This window comes from Siniperca chuatsi, linkage group LG24, assembly GCF_020085105.1.
Source record: "Siniperca chuatsi isolate FFG_IHB_CAS linkage group LG24, ASM2008510v1, whole genome shotgun sequence".
Lineage (NCBI taxonomy): Eukaryota > Metazoa > Chordata > Actinopteri > Centrarchiformes > Sinipercidae > Siniperca > Siniperca chuatsi.
The window spans coordinates 9,260,063-9,275,775 of NC_058065.1; the positions used below are offsets into that span (position 1 = coordinate 9,260,063).

The window sequence follows — 15,713 nt, forward strand, 5'->3', positions numbered from 1 at the left end:
CTCACATGGATCATAATACAAACCAAAGGATGTGTAAGTGTGTGTGTGTGTGTTGGTGAGTGTGAGCGACAGAGGGAGACTGATTTGTAAGGAGGATAAAAGGTCCAGCCAAAAACCACACATCTCCACACACTCAGTAATCCCCATGTTGGTAGCTGATGTTTATTGCCATGTAATAGGATCAGGATGAGGCAGCGTCAATATCAGAGCAAACATCTCACACACTCTCACACACACACACAGTCAATCGCTGATCAAACATAGCCCAGGAAACATTGTGATCCAGGAGAGATGAGAGGACTAATCCTTTTAGCCTTCTAAGAAGACTCTCCTCCTCCTCCTCCTCTTCTCTTTCTCTTCCAGACTCGCTTCCTCAATCATTCTTCTTCTCTGCCTTTCTCTTTCTTCTTCTCTTTCGCTTGACAACATTGTTTTCCGCTCTCTCCCGCTGCCACTTTTACTGACAAGGACAAGGCTAAAGAGAGAGAGAGAGAGTAACTGAGCTAAATATACATGCCATGTGTGTATCTATGCGTTAAGAGTAGATTGATCTGCTTGGTTTGCTGAGAGATTAGGCCTGATGATAAATCCTGCTTTTAAACCAAACCAACCTCCCTCCTCAGCCTCCTCCCACCCACACTCTGCATCCATCCTTTAGGTTTGCACAATGATTCCCATCACATGTTAAAATTTCAGCTCAAGCTTTTGAAGTTCTGAAGGGTGAGACCAATTTTTGGACCAAAGCATGTCATAGCTGATGTTTTAGGGCTTGTTTTACAGAGTTAAGAGATCGCTAAAGTTAATGCACAGATGTCCAGGAATTTTTTTTTTTTTTTGGATGGATGGATGGATCTCTGTGGTTACTAATGATTTTGGTGACTGTCTTCACCAGAAAACAACAGCATTGTTGTTTGTTCACACACTTTATTTAATAGCCAACAGTAGAGAGATGACAGGTTTCTAGGAGAGAGAGCAGTGGGACGTCGAGGTTAATGGTCAGCGCCTTAAACCCCTTGGCCACCAGGGCAACCCCTATTTATATACAGTTTAATTTTAAGATACTAAAATAAGAAGAATCAAAGACAAATTTGGAATTAATTTCAACCAGTTTATAAAAAAAGTATACATATAGAGTACATATATACAAATTTAGAGGCAAACCTGATATGACACTAACAAACACTTTTCTCTAGTAGCTTCCTCTAGTCAATTTCCTCCTCTATGTAATTGCACTGCTTTCACATAACTCAGTGGTTTCTATATACTTTACGTCACTGACAATATATCTTGTCCTTTTTCTATTTTGAGCCTCTCATTTTCTTGTCCATTTTGCATTCTGTTCAAAGTTGGGAGCCAGTAGTGTCACATTTTTATGGTGTGCTTTTCTAAATAAGGTGATTTGTTGGGCTTCTTTCTTCTCCTGTTAAACACTTTATTTTATTAAAGACTGCAGCCATGCCACTGTAGACAAATATAAAGAATGAAAAAAATATTAGTTCATATCACATGAACATATTACATAGGTTCACTGCTCACTGCTGCATACAGTACCTGCTTGTGAAATGTGTGTGTGTGTGTCTTCAAACAGAGCTGTGAGTGCTTAATGAATTTACTTTGCTCTGATTGGAAATTAATTAAAACAGCCTCAAACAGACAGCCGCCCACAGGGAGCCACTGGCAACACACTGACAGACAGATTACTGCTCTGTGGAGGGAGGGAGGAGGGAATAGAGTTTACAACTATCTGATGCACTCCCTACGACCCCGCATGTCGCATGGATATATAGCAACCGTAGCCTCGTTTTTGGTGTAATTTTTCAATCTGTCTGATCTGCGACATCGGTTAAACAGCAGCGGTCTTGATTGTAGACAAGTGAGCAAGTGGCTTTCTCCTCAGTGAGCTTTTGACGGACAGTGACATGAATGAAATGTTTTTAACTGATGCCAGAAAAACACTGCAGGAAGCAGATGTTTCTTCAGAAAAAAATATTTTTAGAAAATGTGACATTTTAGGCATATATGTTGCTATATTGCCTGTGTCCCTATAGGCCAGACTCTGGATATTAGACCCTGCTTAGTGCGGAATTATATCATGCTATATAAATAATAATATAATATAAACGTCAAATACTACGTAAGTATTAAACACCCCATTTAATGAAAAAATTATGTATTCAAACATTTATTTACATTTCCCAGTCTTTCTTGTCCCTTGTAAATAAAAATAGTGTTATTTAAAGTATCACAACTAGGATTTGTTTCTATGAAGAAGTTAAACATATTCATTTGTGTAAATTGCGTTCGATTTTCCACACTAAAATGGACTATAGTTGAAGATTTACCAAATTTGTCACAACTTCTTTTGGCTTTATATTTATATTTTATTGGCTGTCGTATGAGTGTCTCATCTTACTTAAAATGCATTTGTTATCCCGATTTATATGATATAAATCTTGAAACGTGTCTCAGGATGTAACAGCAAATTTGCTCAGTTTTCCTGAGCAAACACAAGTAAAGACTAAACAGTGGTGGTGATATGAATTTGTTAGTTTTATTTAGAAAATGACAATATGGGAGTGTGTTAATACAGTTTATTAAACTGTAAAGGCAAAAGAATTCAACAAAAGTATTTGATTAATCTGTGAGACAGCTGGAAACTGAAGGCATGTCAGTGAACGATTCCCTATCAGCCCCTCAGGGAATGTGTCACACACAAGGCACAGAGAAATAAGACACAGTGTATACAGTATTCATAGACACACAGACACATCAATAATGACAAGGTATGGTATTGAGAGAATTCATCAAGAGTGACCACGTCAGCCTCTGTGAGTGATTTCCTACCTCCACTCAATTCAAGCAGACCTTTGTCTCAATTTTCTTTAAATCTCTTTTTAGTGTATATCATTGTTTTCTTGTGAAAAAAAAAAAAAAATTAGAACAGCAATTTCGTATTGCACTTCCATAAGGTTATGGGCTTGCAGGAGAGAGATTTAAATAACAGTGGTTAACATTGATGGAGCAGGATATCCTGACTTTTGTGCCACATTCATGTCATATCGGAGTTCTTGTAATTAGCAGTTTCTGACTTGTAAATAGCATCATGTCAACATCCAAGTTGTATTTACAACTGGGAAACCCTTTTTCTGAAAGCTCAGATGTATCCAACTTGTGCCTGAAAACCAAACAACCATGGACACCTCACGTCAACCAAAGTTTATCAGTCAGGGTATTTAATCCCAGATTTCATGGATATGGTGTTAGATTGTCAATGCACAGTATTTTTTTAAAGCATTTAACGCTGTTGTCTGATGATGTGATAGCTTTCAAGTCGTTAACATGGGAATCTTTCCCATTTCTACCTTGCATCCCATATAATGTGAACGCAGCATTAGTCCTTATTATTGGTAAACTTGCAAAAACACAGCATCCTACATTTTCAGGATTCCCATGCATCCTGGAAACACCTGGAAATGGATTAAAATGAAGAAATATCCTGGAAATAATCTATGTTGTCCTGGAAAATTTAAATTGTATTCTAGCCCCTCACTCAGATCGCCTACGTTAACCTAAGTGCATATTTTGTTTGAAACTCAACTGTTGGGGATAAGCTGCGCGGTATGACACTTCCAAGCAGGTTTACCAGACGCGAAGCGGTACGGAAAAACGCTCCCTTTTCATTTCGTCAGGCAATCTAGCTGTTCACACCAGACACGGAGCGCAACAGCAGCGATCTTTTTGGCGTCGAGTTTGTTTTTCCTGTAGCCGCAAGTGGAATTCTCAGAAGCCCAGTGGAAATTAGCCACGCAGTAACTTTGATACTGAAGCAGCAAGTTCTGGGATTATAAGGACTGTCTTTTTTTCTGTGATTTCTAAGCAGAATATTGGATGTTTCATCATGCCACGGACATCGGAGATAATAAAATCTAAAAGTGTGTCTGTGTGACCAGATATGACGTCAGACTCCGGGAAGGAGCATGATTTTTGACGCTAATTGCGCCTTATGCCCCCTTGGCCAGGCACGCCTCAGTTTGAAAACCTCCGTTCTAGATCATGTGATATGATCAAAAGCTCCAGAATGGCACCTAAATAGACCTTGAGGTGAGACTGCTGTTTCCAAGCTCAAGACTGAACTTTCAATCTCAACCTTTAAGCAGACATGGAAGAAAAGCCCTGAAAGTGCTCAGAAACAAAAATCTGAACATCTATAATTTCATGAAAACTGGGCAAACTTCATCTGCTGATGAAGATCATGTGATATGATCAAAAGTTCCACAACAGCTAATAAATGGACATTGAGAGATTGTTTTGTCAAATGATAAAATCTAGTAAAACATAAGGGTAAATTAGGTATAAGGGCATCTGCAGTTGAGGTAAATTTGAGAATTTACAGTGTGTCTGCTTCACACGTATATTTCATTAAAAGGACTCCAACTGTTGATGCGTCTGAACCTCTCCGCTCTGCCTCTGGTTCAGGAAGTGTTAACCAGTGCAGTTCCCTCTGGCAGACAATGATGTTAAAGACTAATTGACGAGCACTTTAAATAAGTCCTAATTAGAGCACGGTTGGTAATAATTGGGCAGGCAGTCTGAGCACTAATTAGCGTAAAATAAAAAAAAAAGCCCACTGTGTGTGTGTGTGTGTGTGTGTTACCGTGTGGATGAATGATCTCTACAGGGGGGCAGATGAAGCCCATACTTTGAAGAAGCAGACAGAGAGAGAGAGCGAGTGGGCGAGAGAGGTATGGAGCAGAGAGAAAGAAGGGAGATAAACCACCGCCCCTCCTCGCTCTTTTGTGATGGCGTGTGGTCTGCGGGTGGCCCTCTCTGCATGGGAGGGACGAGGTGGAGGCAGGTGTGTGTGTGTGTGTGTGTGTGTGTGTGTGTGAGAGTTGAACTTACTCTAACAAGACTAATTGATTCTGTAGCCTCTTTATCCCCGTCTTCCCCTCACACACTCGCTCTGTTTTTTCTTCTCCTCTGCCTCTAATTGTTTGTGCTGAGAGGCGTCTAGAAAACAGCAGTAATAGATTTCCCACCTGCTGCAGAGACACATTAGTAATACACTCAAATGACTTGTTTGCCTCTCTCTCTCTCTCCCTGCTGTCGTCTATTCATTGTTTACCGCTCGTCCTTTCAGCCGGCGACCCAGGTGTACTGATCCCCTCCGGTTCTTAGCCAGGCTGCATATTAAAAATACAACCAAGGTGTCACTCTTCTCAATTTTTCTTTCTATTTGAGTAGGGTTATTGGTGATTTGTCATTAAAGCCCAGATGTTGTCCAGTCATTTGCTTATTAGCACTAAACACAGTACATAAACTGAAGTATTGGACAAAATCAAATTTTGACCTGATGATGGTGCTAGCTGTTTTTAGCCATGCTAGCGGCTAAAAACAAGGATTAAATTCATGCTGAGCAAAAACCAACACACACACACACAATATTATATCCCTTGAAACGAAGAGACTCTTTTTGATGTCTAGGCTTCAGGTCAGCACATTCAGATAGGACATGCTTTGAAAAGTCGGCAGTGAACTGGGTTAAAGTTTGAATATTTCTGAACTTCGATCACAGTGGGTATTTGGTGCACAACACCCAAGGTAGCTCTGCTTTAAGGTTGCAAAGTGATTCTGCTGATCAAGCCCTGGGACTTAAAGTAGTGTCCTACTGGCCTTAGACACAGCAGGATTCGTCACTCAGACAGATTCATAATAGAAAATTACTTCAAATACTAATTAATGGCACAGCAGAACCAATCTAAAATTGGCTGTCTGGTTTGAACATGCCAGCTGTACAGTTGTTGGCCTCTAATTGCTGGTTAATTAATTAAAAAATCCAGTGGATTAGAGGAATTATGGGCAATTGTCCCTCAACAACCCTTAACGAGGTCTTGATTAGTGTCTTCAGCCATATCCTGTGGCTAAAATGATCCTTCAATTAGTGATGGAAAGCTCATGAAGAAAGAGCGATGGTGGATGAGCGGTCACATGATGGACAGTGGACAGGAATGAGATTTGCAGTTACTTCAACAAAATGAGGGAAAAGAAAAAGTTCTGAGGGAAATTTTAAGTTAGTGCACATGAGGCCTGTGGAAGTCTTGAGCAAGTTGAGATAAGAGGATTGTGGTCAGTGGGTTGTTAGTTTACATTTGTTTAGGCAACAAAGGGACTCAAAGACTTAAAGAGCTCCTCAAACTTTACCCGTTCTCTTTGTCTGTTGGTTCGGACAGTAATGGAAACAGTATTTAAGCTACCAAATATGCCAATTCACCTCAGTATTTCAGAAACCACTGGCGACCAACCCATCTGCAGAGGAACCTCAAACTTTTTATTTAACCGAGCTCTGGGATTGTTTGGTGATGAAGATTTATAGACATTCAGTTTAATAGCAAAACACTGAGTTATTAAAACTGGCTTTCACATGCAAGTTAAAACAATGCATATAGTCATTTTCAACAAAAAATAGAATATATATCTGTTCATGCCCAAGAAATTCTGACCCATTTTGAGATCTATTCAGGAAAATGAGTCTTATTTTTTCTTTCTGTTCAGAACTGCAGGACTGAAGCAGGGAACAAATTGTGCATCATTGACCTCTATTCGGTATAATGGATTTTACCCATACTCCATTTGTACAAGTCATTTTTTGTTACTCTTCATACACCACACATCAATGTGAAACCACTTGTTGCTGAGACATTTTACTTGATTCTGGTAGGTTGTCTGTATTTTTAACATTTCTCTGGAAAACTGTTGACATTCAATGACAAAACACCAGACGTAGGACCATGATATGCAGCACGTCAGTCCTGCATCCAGGCTACTAATACGGAGCTGTAGTTAATGTCTTGGTAAATTGGGAAAACTGGTTTTCCTGTTTTTGTCATGAAGAAGCGTTGAAAACCTGTAGCTTAATCTACAACTTCTTCAAATAATTCCAACTTCACTATGTCCAAAAAACAAAATTTGATGTGTTTCAGCTACAGTGTGTGTACGTGCAGCTGCATGATGTTTGAGTGCATCTATTTATTTATGTATGTGTGCGTAGGTCCACATATTTCATGACTGGAAGATTTCCCCGGCCTCTGCAGCCTTTTCAGATTAATGTTCTAGATCTCCCATCACGCACGCACGCACGCACGCACGCACGCACGCGCGCACACACACACACACACACACACACACAGGCTGTATGGAGATAGCAAGGTGGCTGACATTTGTGGAGCCTCGGATGAGGACATGGCCTTTTCTCCTCATTTCTCCTGGCCAATCACCCAGACTGAAAGGGGAAAGGAAGATAAGGCCTTTTGTTTGGCCTGACAATGTCCTACTGATACTGCCATGGGAGACCATTTAGTGTGTGTGTGTGTGGCAGTGTGTGTGTTGGGTCTTTCCCACCCCTCTTAAGACAGGGAACCCCTCAGAGAAGTCATTATTATTACAGGAGGACATTTACCATCAGAGCTGCGTTCTTAGAGAATCAGACACACGCATGCACACTAAACTAACGCACACACACGAGCACAGAGCCTACATTCAGTGTAACAAGATGGCACAGAAGATTTGTCTTACAACCACTCAGTCCAGTAAGGAATTTGCAATCTCGTGAAAAGTTTGTGAGAATAACACAATTTATCTCCACTGACTTCTTAGAAAAATGGTCAAAACAGTCACCACCCTTTTTCACTTATATAAATGCAATTCAGAACTGCTGTTAAAGCACATTCTTGGTATTACTTTGTAATGTGATCGGGGTAATTCTACGGTTCATCTCATGATTGTCGCAACAAAGGATAAAATGATCATCGCCAGAGCTTTAAAATCCTGTCTCATAGTGTTAGAAAGAAACCACTGTGTTTTGGCGTGGATATATTACTTAAACTGGCCTTCCTGTATCCTGTCATCACCTCATTAGTACCTGAAGCAACATGCCTACACCAGCGCTGACCCTTTTTTTAAAAAGCAGGGGCATTTCCGATCAGGACACCTGCAAACAGCCAACTTCCTTTCAGAAAGGCTAATGGTAGCTAGACTTTCTTTCCCACTGAAGTCGTTCTCAGGCAGACACTGTGTGTCACTCGCAGAAAGCTCTACCATTTCAAATCAGCAGCAACATTTGTAATTGTCTCCGAAAACTGAACAACATCTAACCTAATACTTATTTTGATTTTATCTTTAAACTTTTTGTTTTGTTTTTTAACTCTAGATTTATAGAGTTCGTTGGGAGCTTTACTCAGCCAAGCGCTACTTTCCCACCCTCCAGACCAACACTATGTCCTAAAAATTGTATTAATATACAAAAGTGTTGTCCAGACAATCACACAATGCTGCCACCAGCTTGATACAAATAATCAAAACTACAGAAATAAAAGCCAGGCTGTGGGGAAAAAATTAAGTTGAGCATTAAAGTTAATTCTTGACAATGGAAACCATATTTTAGGTCACTCACGAGCTTTCAAATTTACTTCGCTTTCATACTTTAATACCATCTGCCAGAGAAGACCGTGAGATGTGGTTGAAAGCTCTGGAAAAAGCTAGTGAATGGACCTTGAGTTGAGTTGTCAGTGTAGTTAGATGACAAAAGGAAGCTGGGTTGTGAGTAGCTATTCAGCTAGAAGTAGATTTTCCCCTTCTGTATTGAAAACCATTATCCGCTTTTAACATCATGGCTGACAGTGACTGACAGGTGACAGCCGCACAGTGAGTTTTGGTTTGCCTGGTTGCCTTGAAAAGGCTGTATGATGTGTGAACAATGTTACTCTAATCTGACAGATTTGTCTTCTGTTAAAGATGCTTTATTTTATTTCTTTGAAGGTCGGAGTATATACTGTATCACATACGCTGACAGGTTAGGCTCGATATGTACCAGACCAGTACTTAACATCCTCGGGACACCATGTTAGGCAGATGTCGTCCCATATGATATTAGATACCTGGATATTACATTGTTACCAGTAAATGGTGTTAAGATAGTGTCAGGTGGAAAGGGGGAATGCACTCATTTAAGGTGATATCACTCCCAGAAAAAGGGGCAGCAGCCAAATGCAGGAGGATTGATAATTTTGTCAAATTGCCTGTAGCACTTTGAAGCCTCGCCGTCAGCTGCCGAACATCTTAAAGAAGATCCTGGTATAATATATGAAGCCATCTTCATAATGTATCAAAATTGAATGGCTGGAATGCCACTTAAGGTAGAGGTGGTGTAATTGGTACTCTTAATAGTATCATATATCCTGAGCTGGGCTTTTAAAAGGATCTATTGTGAGATCTTGCCTTGATCTCTCTCTCACACACTCTCACACACTCACACACTCAGGATAATGCATTCAAGCCATCATTTCATCTCAGGATTCCCAAGCGTACTGGGATACCACATGCTATAATGATCCTCTGTAAATGGCTTGGTTGGACTGCTAACTTGTGTAAATAGTGCAGGCAGAGACTAATGTGCTGTCTTGTAATAAGGGGAAATTACTTGCCTTTTACAGCTAGACCCTCCGAGAGGGGAGGAGAGGAGGAAGGTGAGGGGGGAAAAAGGAAGTGGAAGACGAGGATGATGAGATTGATGAGGAAGATGAAAAGTTTCTGGTGTGTGTGAGGAGACTTGATGTCGACAAAATCTAATGGAGGCAGTGTTCACCCATTTTATCGAGGATGCTTTGGGAGCTGACCTGTGTGAACTTGGAGTAAACAAGTTAAAAGTTAACAACAGCATATATTCTGCTTGAGATGGCAGAGGAACGCCAAACCCAAAAGTGTACATTTTGTACAACAACTGTCATTGTGTCACAACATTTAGGTTTGAGAGATTTATTTGGCAGGAAATTAACTGTTTAATGTTTTCTCAGTCAGCAAGTCTCAGGTAGTCCTTAGGTAATTTACGGCTGATGTATCTGTAGGGGTTTGAACACGAGAAATAATTTCTTTTTGAGACCAAAAGTTAACTTTTGGTCTCAGAGTTAAAATCTAATATTTGCTGCTGGACAAATCGGCCCGACTGAAGGTTAAGTTGAGGTTAATGTTTTTGTATTGGGCAGTTAACGTCGTACAATAGCTTTGCCTGTTTATTTGTGGCTCCTTATATGTGCAGATCTTGCCACACTGCAACAGATAGAGCGTTATATTTCCCTCCATTCATTATCTGTGCCTGCTTATCCTTGCAGGGGGCTGGAGCCTGCCCTAGCTGTCATTGGGTGAGAGGCAAGCCATTAAAGGACATTACCTCAAATGTACATTACAGTGAGAATCACAGCTTTACCGCTGTGTTGAAGTGTAACCACCTGGTGATGTCAGCACGTTTGGTCTTGTTCTTGTAAATTTGGACTCCCATGAATGCGAGTGCAAACTTGTGTATTTTGTATTGAGAGAGACCTTCAGTGTGAGAAATTATAACTGCAACAAAAGCCAAAGTTACTCAGGGTTGTGTTGTCTTTGAACCCAAGAGCAAATGTTGGCAATTCCAACAGCTCCACTGGTTACCTTTTTTAAGGATTGTGTGGTAATATTTAAAGATCACCTTCATAGGACTGGGGGAACTTGTGCCCAGCAGACTAAAGCGAGTGTGGCCGACGTGTGCTTGATGAGGTTTAATATCAATATGGGCATCTGTTTCTTTTTAAGTTTGAAATAAATTGGAATAAATTACCTTAGTAGATGTAAAATAACAAGTAACCACCACACCTTTTTAAAAATGATATGAGAGCATATGAGAGACTTGAAAGTGTAAATGTGCAGTTTTATATAATTTATTTTGTTAATGTTTTTATTCTTTTTTTTTTATTGTGCCATCCTTGACGTTTTTGTAGCTACGTGTGATTTAATGCCCTCTTCCTCCATATTGTCAAAAAAACTAAACTTAAGGAGGATCCAGTGATCAAAAGTGTTGGGTGAAAAAAGAATATGAATGGAAGTTCCCATAAAGGCCTCATAAGTGTTAATCAAACAGCTGAAAAGTGCCATTCATGGTGTTTGGATTCATTTGAATCACATTCTAAACAAAATATGAAGCTTCATAAATCTCCTTTTCAAATCTGGATTTTGTTTGCTGACAAAATTCAGGCTTTATAATACCAACACCATGTTTTGTCATGCTTGTTTAAGGAAATTAATTGAAAATCTCTGCAGAGCCGGTTGTAATGCACGCTAATTTCCTTCAGCTATTGGTGAAGCGTAAATTGGCAAACACTCGCATAATGTGTTCATGTGAAAAGACAGTTTAGATCGCTGTTTGTTAACAATATTTGTTTGCTTAGTTATTGTATTCATGGAGACAAATATGAGGCATGTCTTTTTATGCTGCTTCATTTCTTGTTAGTTGTTTGCTATTATGATAACAAGGATCCATTTGATGTCAGCAGGCCTTTTATCTTCAAATGAGCCATTTAAATGTCATTACTGTAGGGGTGTGTGTGTTTGCATGTGTGTGTGATCATTACATTTACAAGGCCCATTCATGTCTAGTCATTTTTCCTACAATGAGAAATTACCAGCATTCACTCTGTCTGATGCTGCAGCAGTAACAATATTCATTTAATAGTTATTGTTCAGTGACATAAATTCAAGCTTTTGTCCATTTCACTGTCCTCAGTTGTTTACTGTTTTAGCAACAGGCCATAGCATAATGACACAGGAAATTAGTCATTATTCATTAAAATGGTAGACATTTAATTTTGTGATTTTTAAAGCTGAACATGATCCATTATTTAGTTTTCCCTTCACTGTGGGTCATCCCTGTTCTCAGAGCCCATAAGACCAAAATGAGCTTTGGAAAGTCAGCAACACTTTTTGTAGCTCAAACTTACCAGTAGCTTACTAACTGAGTCAAGTAAGTTCAGTCTGCCCGTTTTCATGCTAATAACGTTTCTGAAGCTGTTTTTTAAACCATTGCACACTGATTTCCACATCTGCATGTATTTCCTACCATGTGACCCCAGAGAGGGTCAGTATAGCACAGCACAGCATGGCAGGAGAAAAAAGTGACACAAATATATCTCACTGCTCATCATCATCATGAAGAAGCTCAAGCTGTGAAATGAGCAGTGATTAAAGCTGAGAAAGGAAGAACAAGTAACAAGCTTAATTATAGTTATAATATAGAAACACATAGGGACACCTCCATCAAGTTGTCTGGCTCTTTTCTTTGCCAACAGCTACAAAGAGAACGCTCACTGCACATTCAAGTTGCACCAGTTCAGTTTAGGTCAAATGAAGATTGACAACTAAATATCTTAGCTTTTAGAAAAATATGGGCTGCACCAAAGTTTTCAACTAATGATTTTGATTGTTTATTCTGTAAAAATATCAAAGTGTTAAGATTTAAAAAAAAATAAATAAATAAATAAAAAGCCAACACAAGTTAGACTCCAACGAGCACAATTCTCCTTCAAACTGTTGGCTTGTAATATGTTTTAATGAAAGTAAAAACCTGTTGGGCAGGTTTCAGTTTTCCACACTTCAAACTCTTTTAGGCATAACATTTTAAAATGTGTGCCTCCCTCCTTATCCACCTTGTGCATTATGTCCTTGTAGGATACATATAAAAACTGTCAGAGCGACTGCTATAAAATAAACCAAATAAATTGAAATTTGATATTAATATTGCTGATATTAATTAAAGGATTGATCGAAAAGGTGAAATTAGTGTTCAGATCGTTGACTTAAGTAAAAAGTAATACAGTGTTAAACTACTCCTGCATTGAACATTTTAGTACAGATTATCAGCAAAATGTACTTACATAATTGAAAGTAAAAGTACTCATTGTGCAGAATGTTATATACTACACAGTATTATTGGATTATGCACTTATGTGAAAGCAGCATTTGCATGGAGCAAATTTTTACTACTTTATGCATTATTGAGTAGTTTAATTTACTGTATAAACATGCACCATTATTTAAATTTGCATTATTAAGTGTTTACCATTTTAATTTACAAAGTTACTACTAACTATGGCTGTCAAACACATGTAGACAGTGTTGCAGTGGTGTCTTGATAGGGGAGTATACAGTGCAGTGGTTTCTCCAAGCTTGGTGCCATTTTACGGGGGTACTTAATGGCTAAAGTCAGAAAAAATAACGTCTCATGTATGCAGTTAAAGCCATAGATTACATGAAAGACTGTGGTATGCTTGGCTCCAGTCTTGCTCTGTAAGATGGACAGTGATACATACAATATATCAAAACTGTCCTTAGGTGAGGTACTCAGTTACTTCCCACCGCTGCTTAATCAGCTTTGATATGTTCCAGATGAGCTCAGGACACCTAACAGCAGACTCCTGTCAGAGGTGGACCTTGCTGACTGGATGATAACGGCTTTTTAAAGAAAAGCTGATGTTGGCTCCATGTCACGTTGCAGTCTAACCTTCATGGAGAGAGCACTGTCTCGGTCTCTTTGCTTGAGTGGCAGATAAGCTGTAGGGCAGTCCTCCCAGTGCACTATTGGTAATTTAGGAAATCCTTACTGGCAGGTTGAGATGACAAGGCCACTGTCTTTGTGGCAGTGCTCTGCAATTTGCTTGTTTTCCACTCCGCCATAGAGCTGACGCAATGCAGGAGCAGGCAAGCCAAGGAGCTTTCTCTCTCTCTCACTTTCTCTTTCTCACTTGCCCATTTGCTCCGGGTATGCTCTCTCCTATAGTTGTCATTGTGTTATTCAGTTCAGTTCTGTGGCCTCTGAGTTAAAAAGAAAAACACAGGCTGCAACCACCAAGGAAATCAGAGCCTGAAAAAACACAATCCTCCAACAGTTTGGAGTAAAGGGATCATCAATCTCTTGTGAAATTTGGTATCATTCTTTGATTGAAATGTGATTTTTAAAAAGCGTCTAAATATGGATATACCATAGACCATCAGTGTAGCTGCTGATTAACTGTTCTGTCACTTTCTGTGTAATTTTCATTTCCTAAAAATGCTCATATAACACCCAAATGAGAGAACATGTGTTTTACAGCTCATGTGTGGAAAAAATACCAAAAATATTAACAGTTTGGTACAAGCTCATTGTAAATGCTCTGCATAACATATCATTTCCCTCGCTGTTGGCCTGGAGCATTGTGGGGAATTCCTAAATTGAATGTAAAATATAAACGCTACTATAATAAATACAGGTGTATTGAACATTTTCTAAATCCTGAAACTGCCAAATATCAATCTCTGACTGATTGAAATGTGATTAAGAAGGCGTCTAAATATGAATAAATTATTAGTGTAGCTGGTGATATAGCTCATTTGTTCTGTCACTTTTTGAACTAAGTTTGGTACAAGCTCATTCCTCAATTTCTTTTGATGAATCATGAATTTTAAATGCACTGCTCAGTATATCATTTTCCTTTCTGTTGCCCCAGAGCATTCCCTCCTGTCATGGCATACAGTTTTTTTTTCTTCATTATCTACTTGCATTAGTCTCTGAATGAAACTATTTAGTTTGAATTGCAATTGTTTTCTGAGAAACAGGAGCACTGGACACAGGCTACACTTGCGTATGTACAGTGTGTGCATGTGTGTCAAAAGAACTTTGACAAACAGCTCCCCTGTTTACCATGGCGACGCTGTGGCCTGTGTTCTCTCGTCTCTACGGTAACCGAGGTCCTGAGCTCTCTTATTGGCTCAGCCATTGAACTCCCAGCTAGAGACAAAAGAGAAGGACCCGGCACTGGTAATTTCTTATCACCAAATCCCATTAGGCTCAGGGTTTTTCTTTTTCATTAACCCACACAAAAGTAAAGTGGAAATCACCATACCCAGTCAGCTCAGCCCCCTACTGTGAGCCTGACTAGGCCCCCTAATAACATCACTCTGCTCTAGCTCGTGCTACAACAGAGACTCGCAAAAAGTACATTAATAGAATCAATCCAAAATGGAAAATAAAAAGCCTGGGTTATATTTAAAAACAGCAGTACTTCATTATCACATTAGTCCTGATACATTTGTGAAAAAATGATTGTGAATAAATGAGACCATGGTAGATAAAGCTGATAACCTCTATATTATTTCAGTAATACTGTTAATTCATTTGTTTCTATGGATAGAAAAGAGTACTATTTATCCCAAAGGGAAATTGCAGTGTTACAGCACACATAAGGACACTGAAAGACATAAGTGATAAAAACATAGATTTCTGGAGGACGAGGACAAGTGATCTCCCCCCCCCCCGGCCTTTTCCTTTGTATCACCATCGTATTACCATCAGAGTGTCCTGGAGGTGCACACGGGTCCGCAGCATGCTGGTGGGTCCCTGCAAACAGATAACAGCCCTAATAGTTATTGGAAAGGTTCTGTTGAACTAAGGAACAAATGGCAATCAAGCAGCATGTGCACATTTTAATTAGTATATTAAACCCAATCCAATTTTTTTAAAAAGCCAATTCTTCAGGTTAAAGTCAAGATTGGTTTATTCAATGATATGGTCCCCAGATCCAATGTCTAATAAAGGAACACCATACCAATGTTACACAACAAGATCAGCTTACCAGTCGTGGGGGAGTACAACTCAGCCTGTGAAAAGAGTTGTATAATATCTCCTGTGGCTCTAGAGGAGCTTTGTCAAATATGAGAAAAGATCGGAAAGTCTGCAGTACAAACTGGAGGTGTGGAGTTTGAAAATGTGGCTGTTTACCTGGCAGAAAGGCTCTAATGAAAGGATCCAGTGTTTTTGCAGCTTGACCCATAGTAGGCACTAAAATTCTGTATCTCTCTGCCGCTTTGTTTTTGATCAT

General features: G+C 39.4%; 1 long non-coding RNA gene across 1 annotated transcript in view; it reads right to left on the bottom strand.

Annotated features, from left to right (window-relative positions):
• Nucleotides 1-296: 296 nt before the first annotated feature.
• Nucleotides 297-15,713, bottom strand: part of LOC122871808 — a 93,731-nt gene continuing 78,314 nt past the window's right edge. Inside the window, exons 2-3 of the long non-coding RNA XR_006376933.1 lie at nucleotides 15,182-15,232; nucleotides 297-475 (exon numbers count right to left, since the gene is read on the bottom strand). This is a non-coding gene — a long non-coding RNA (uncharacterized LOC122871808). The remainder of the gene's footprint in view (nucleotides 476-15,181; nucleotides 15,233-15,713) is intronic.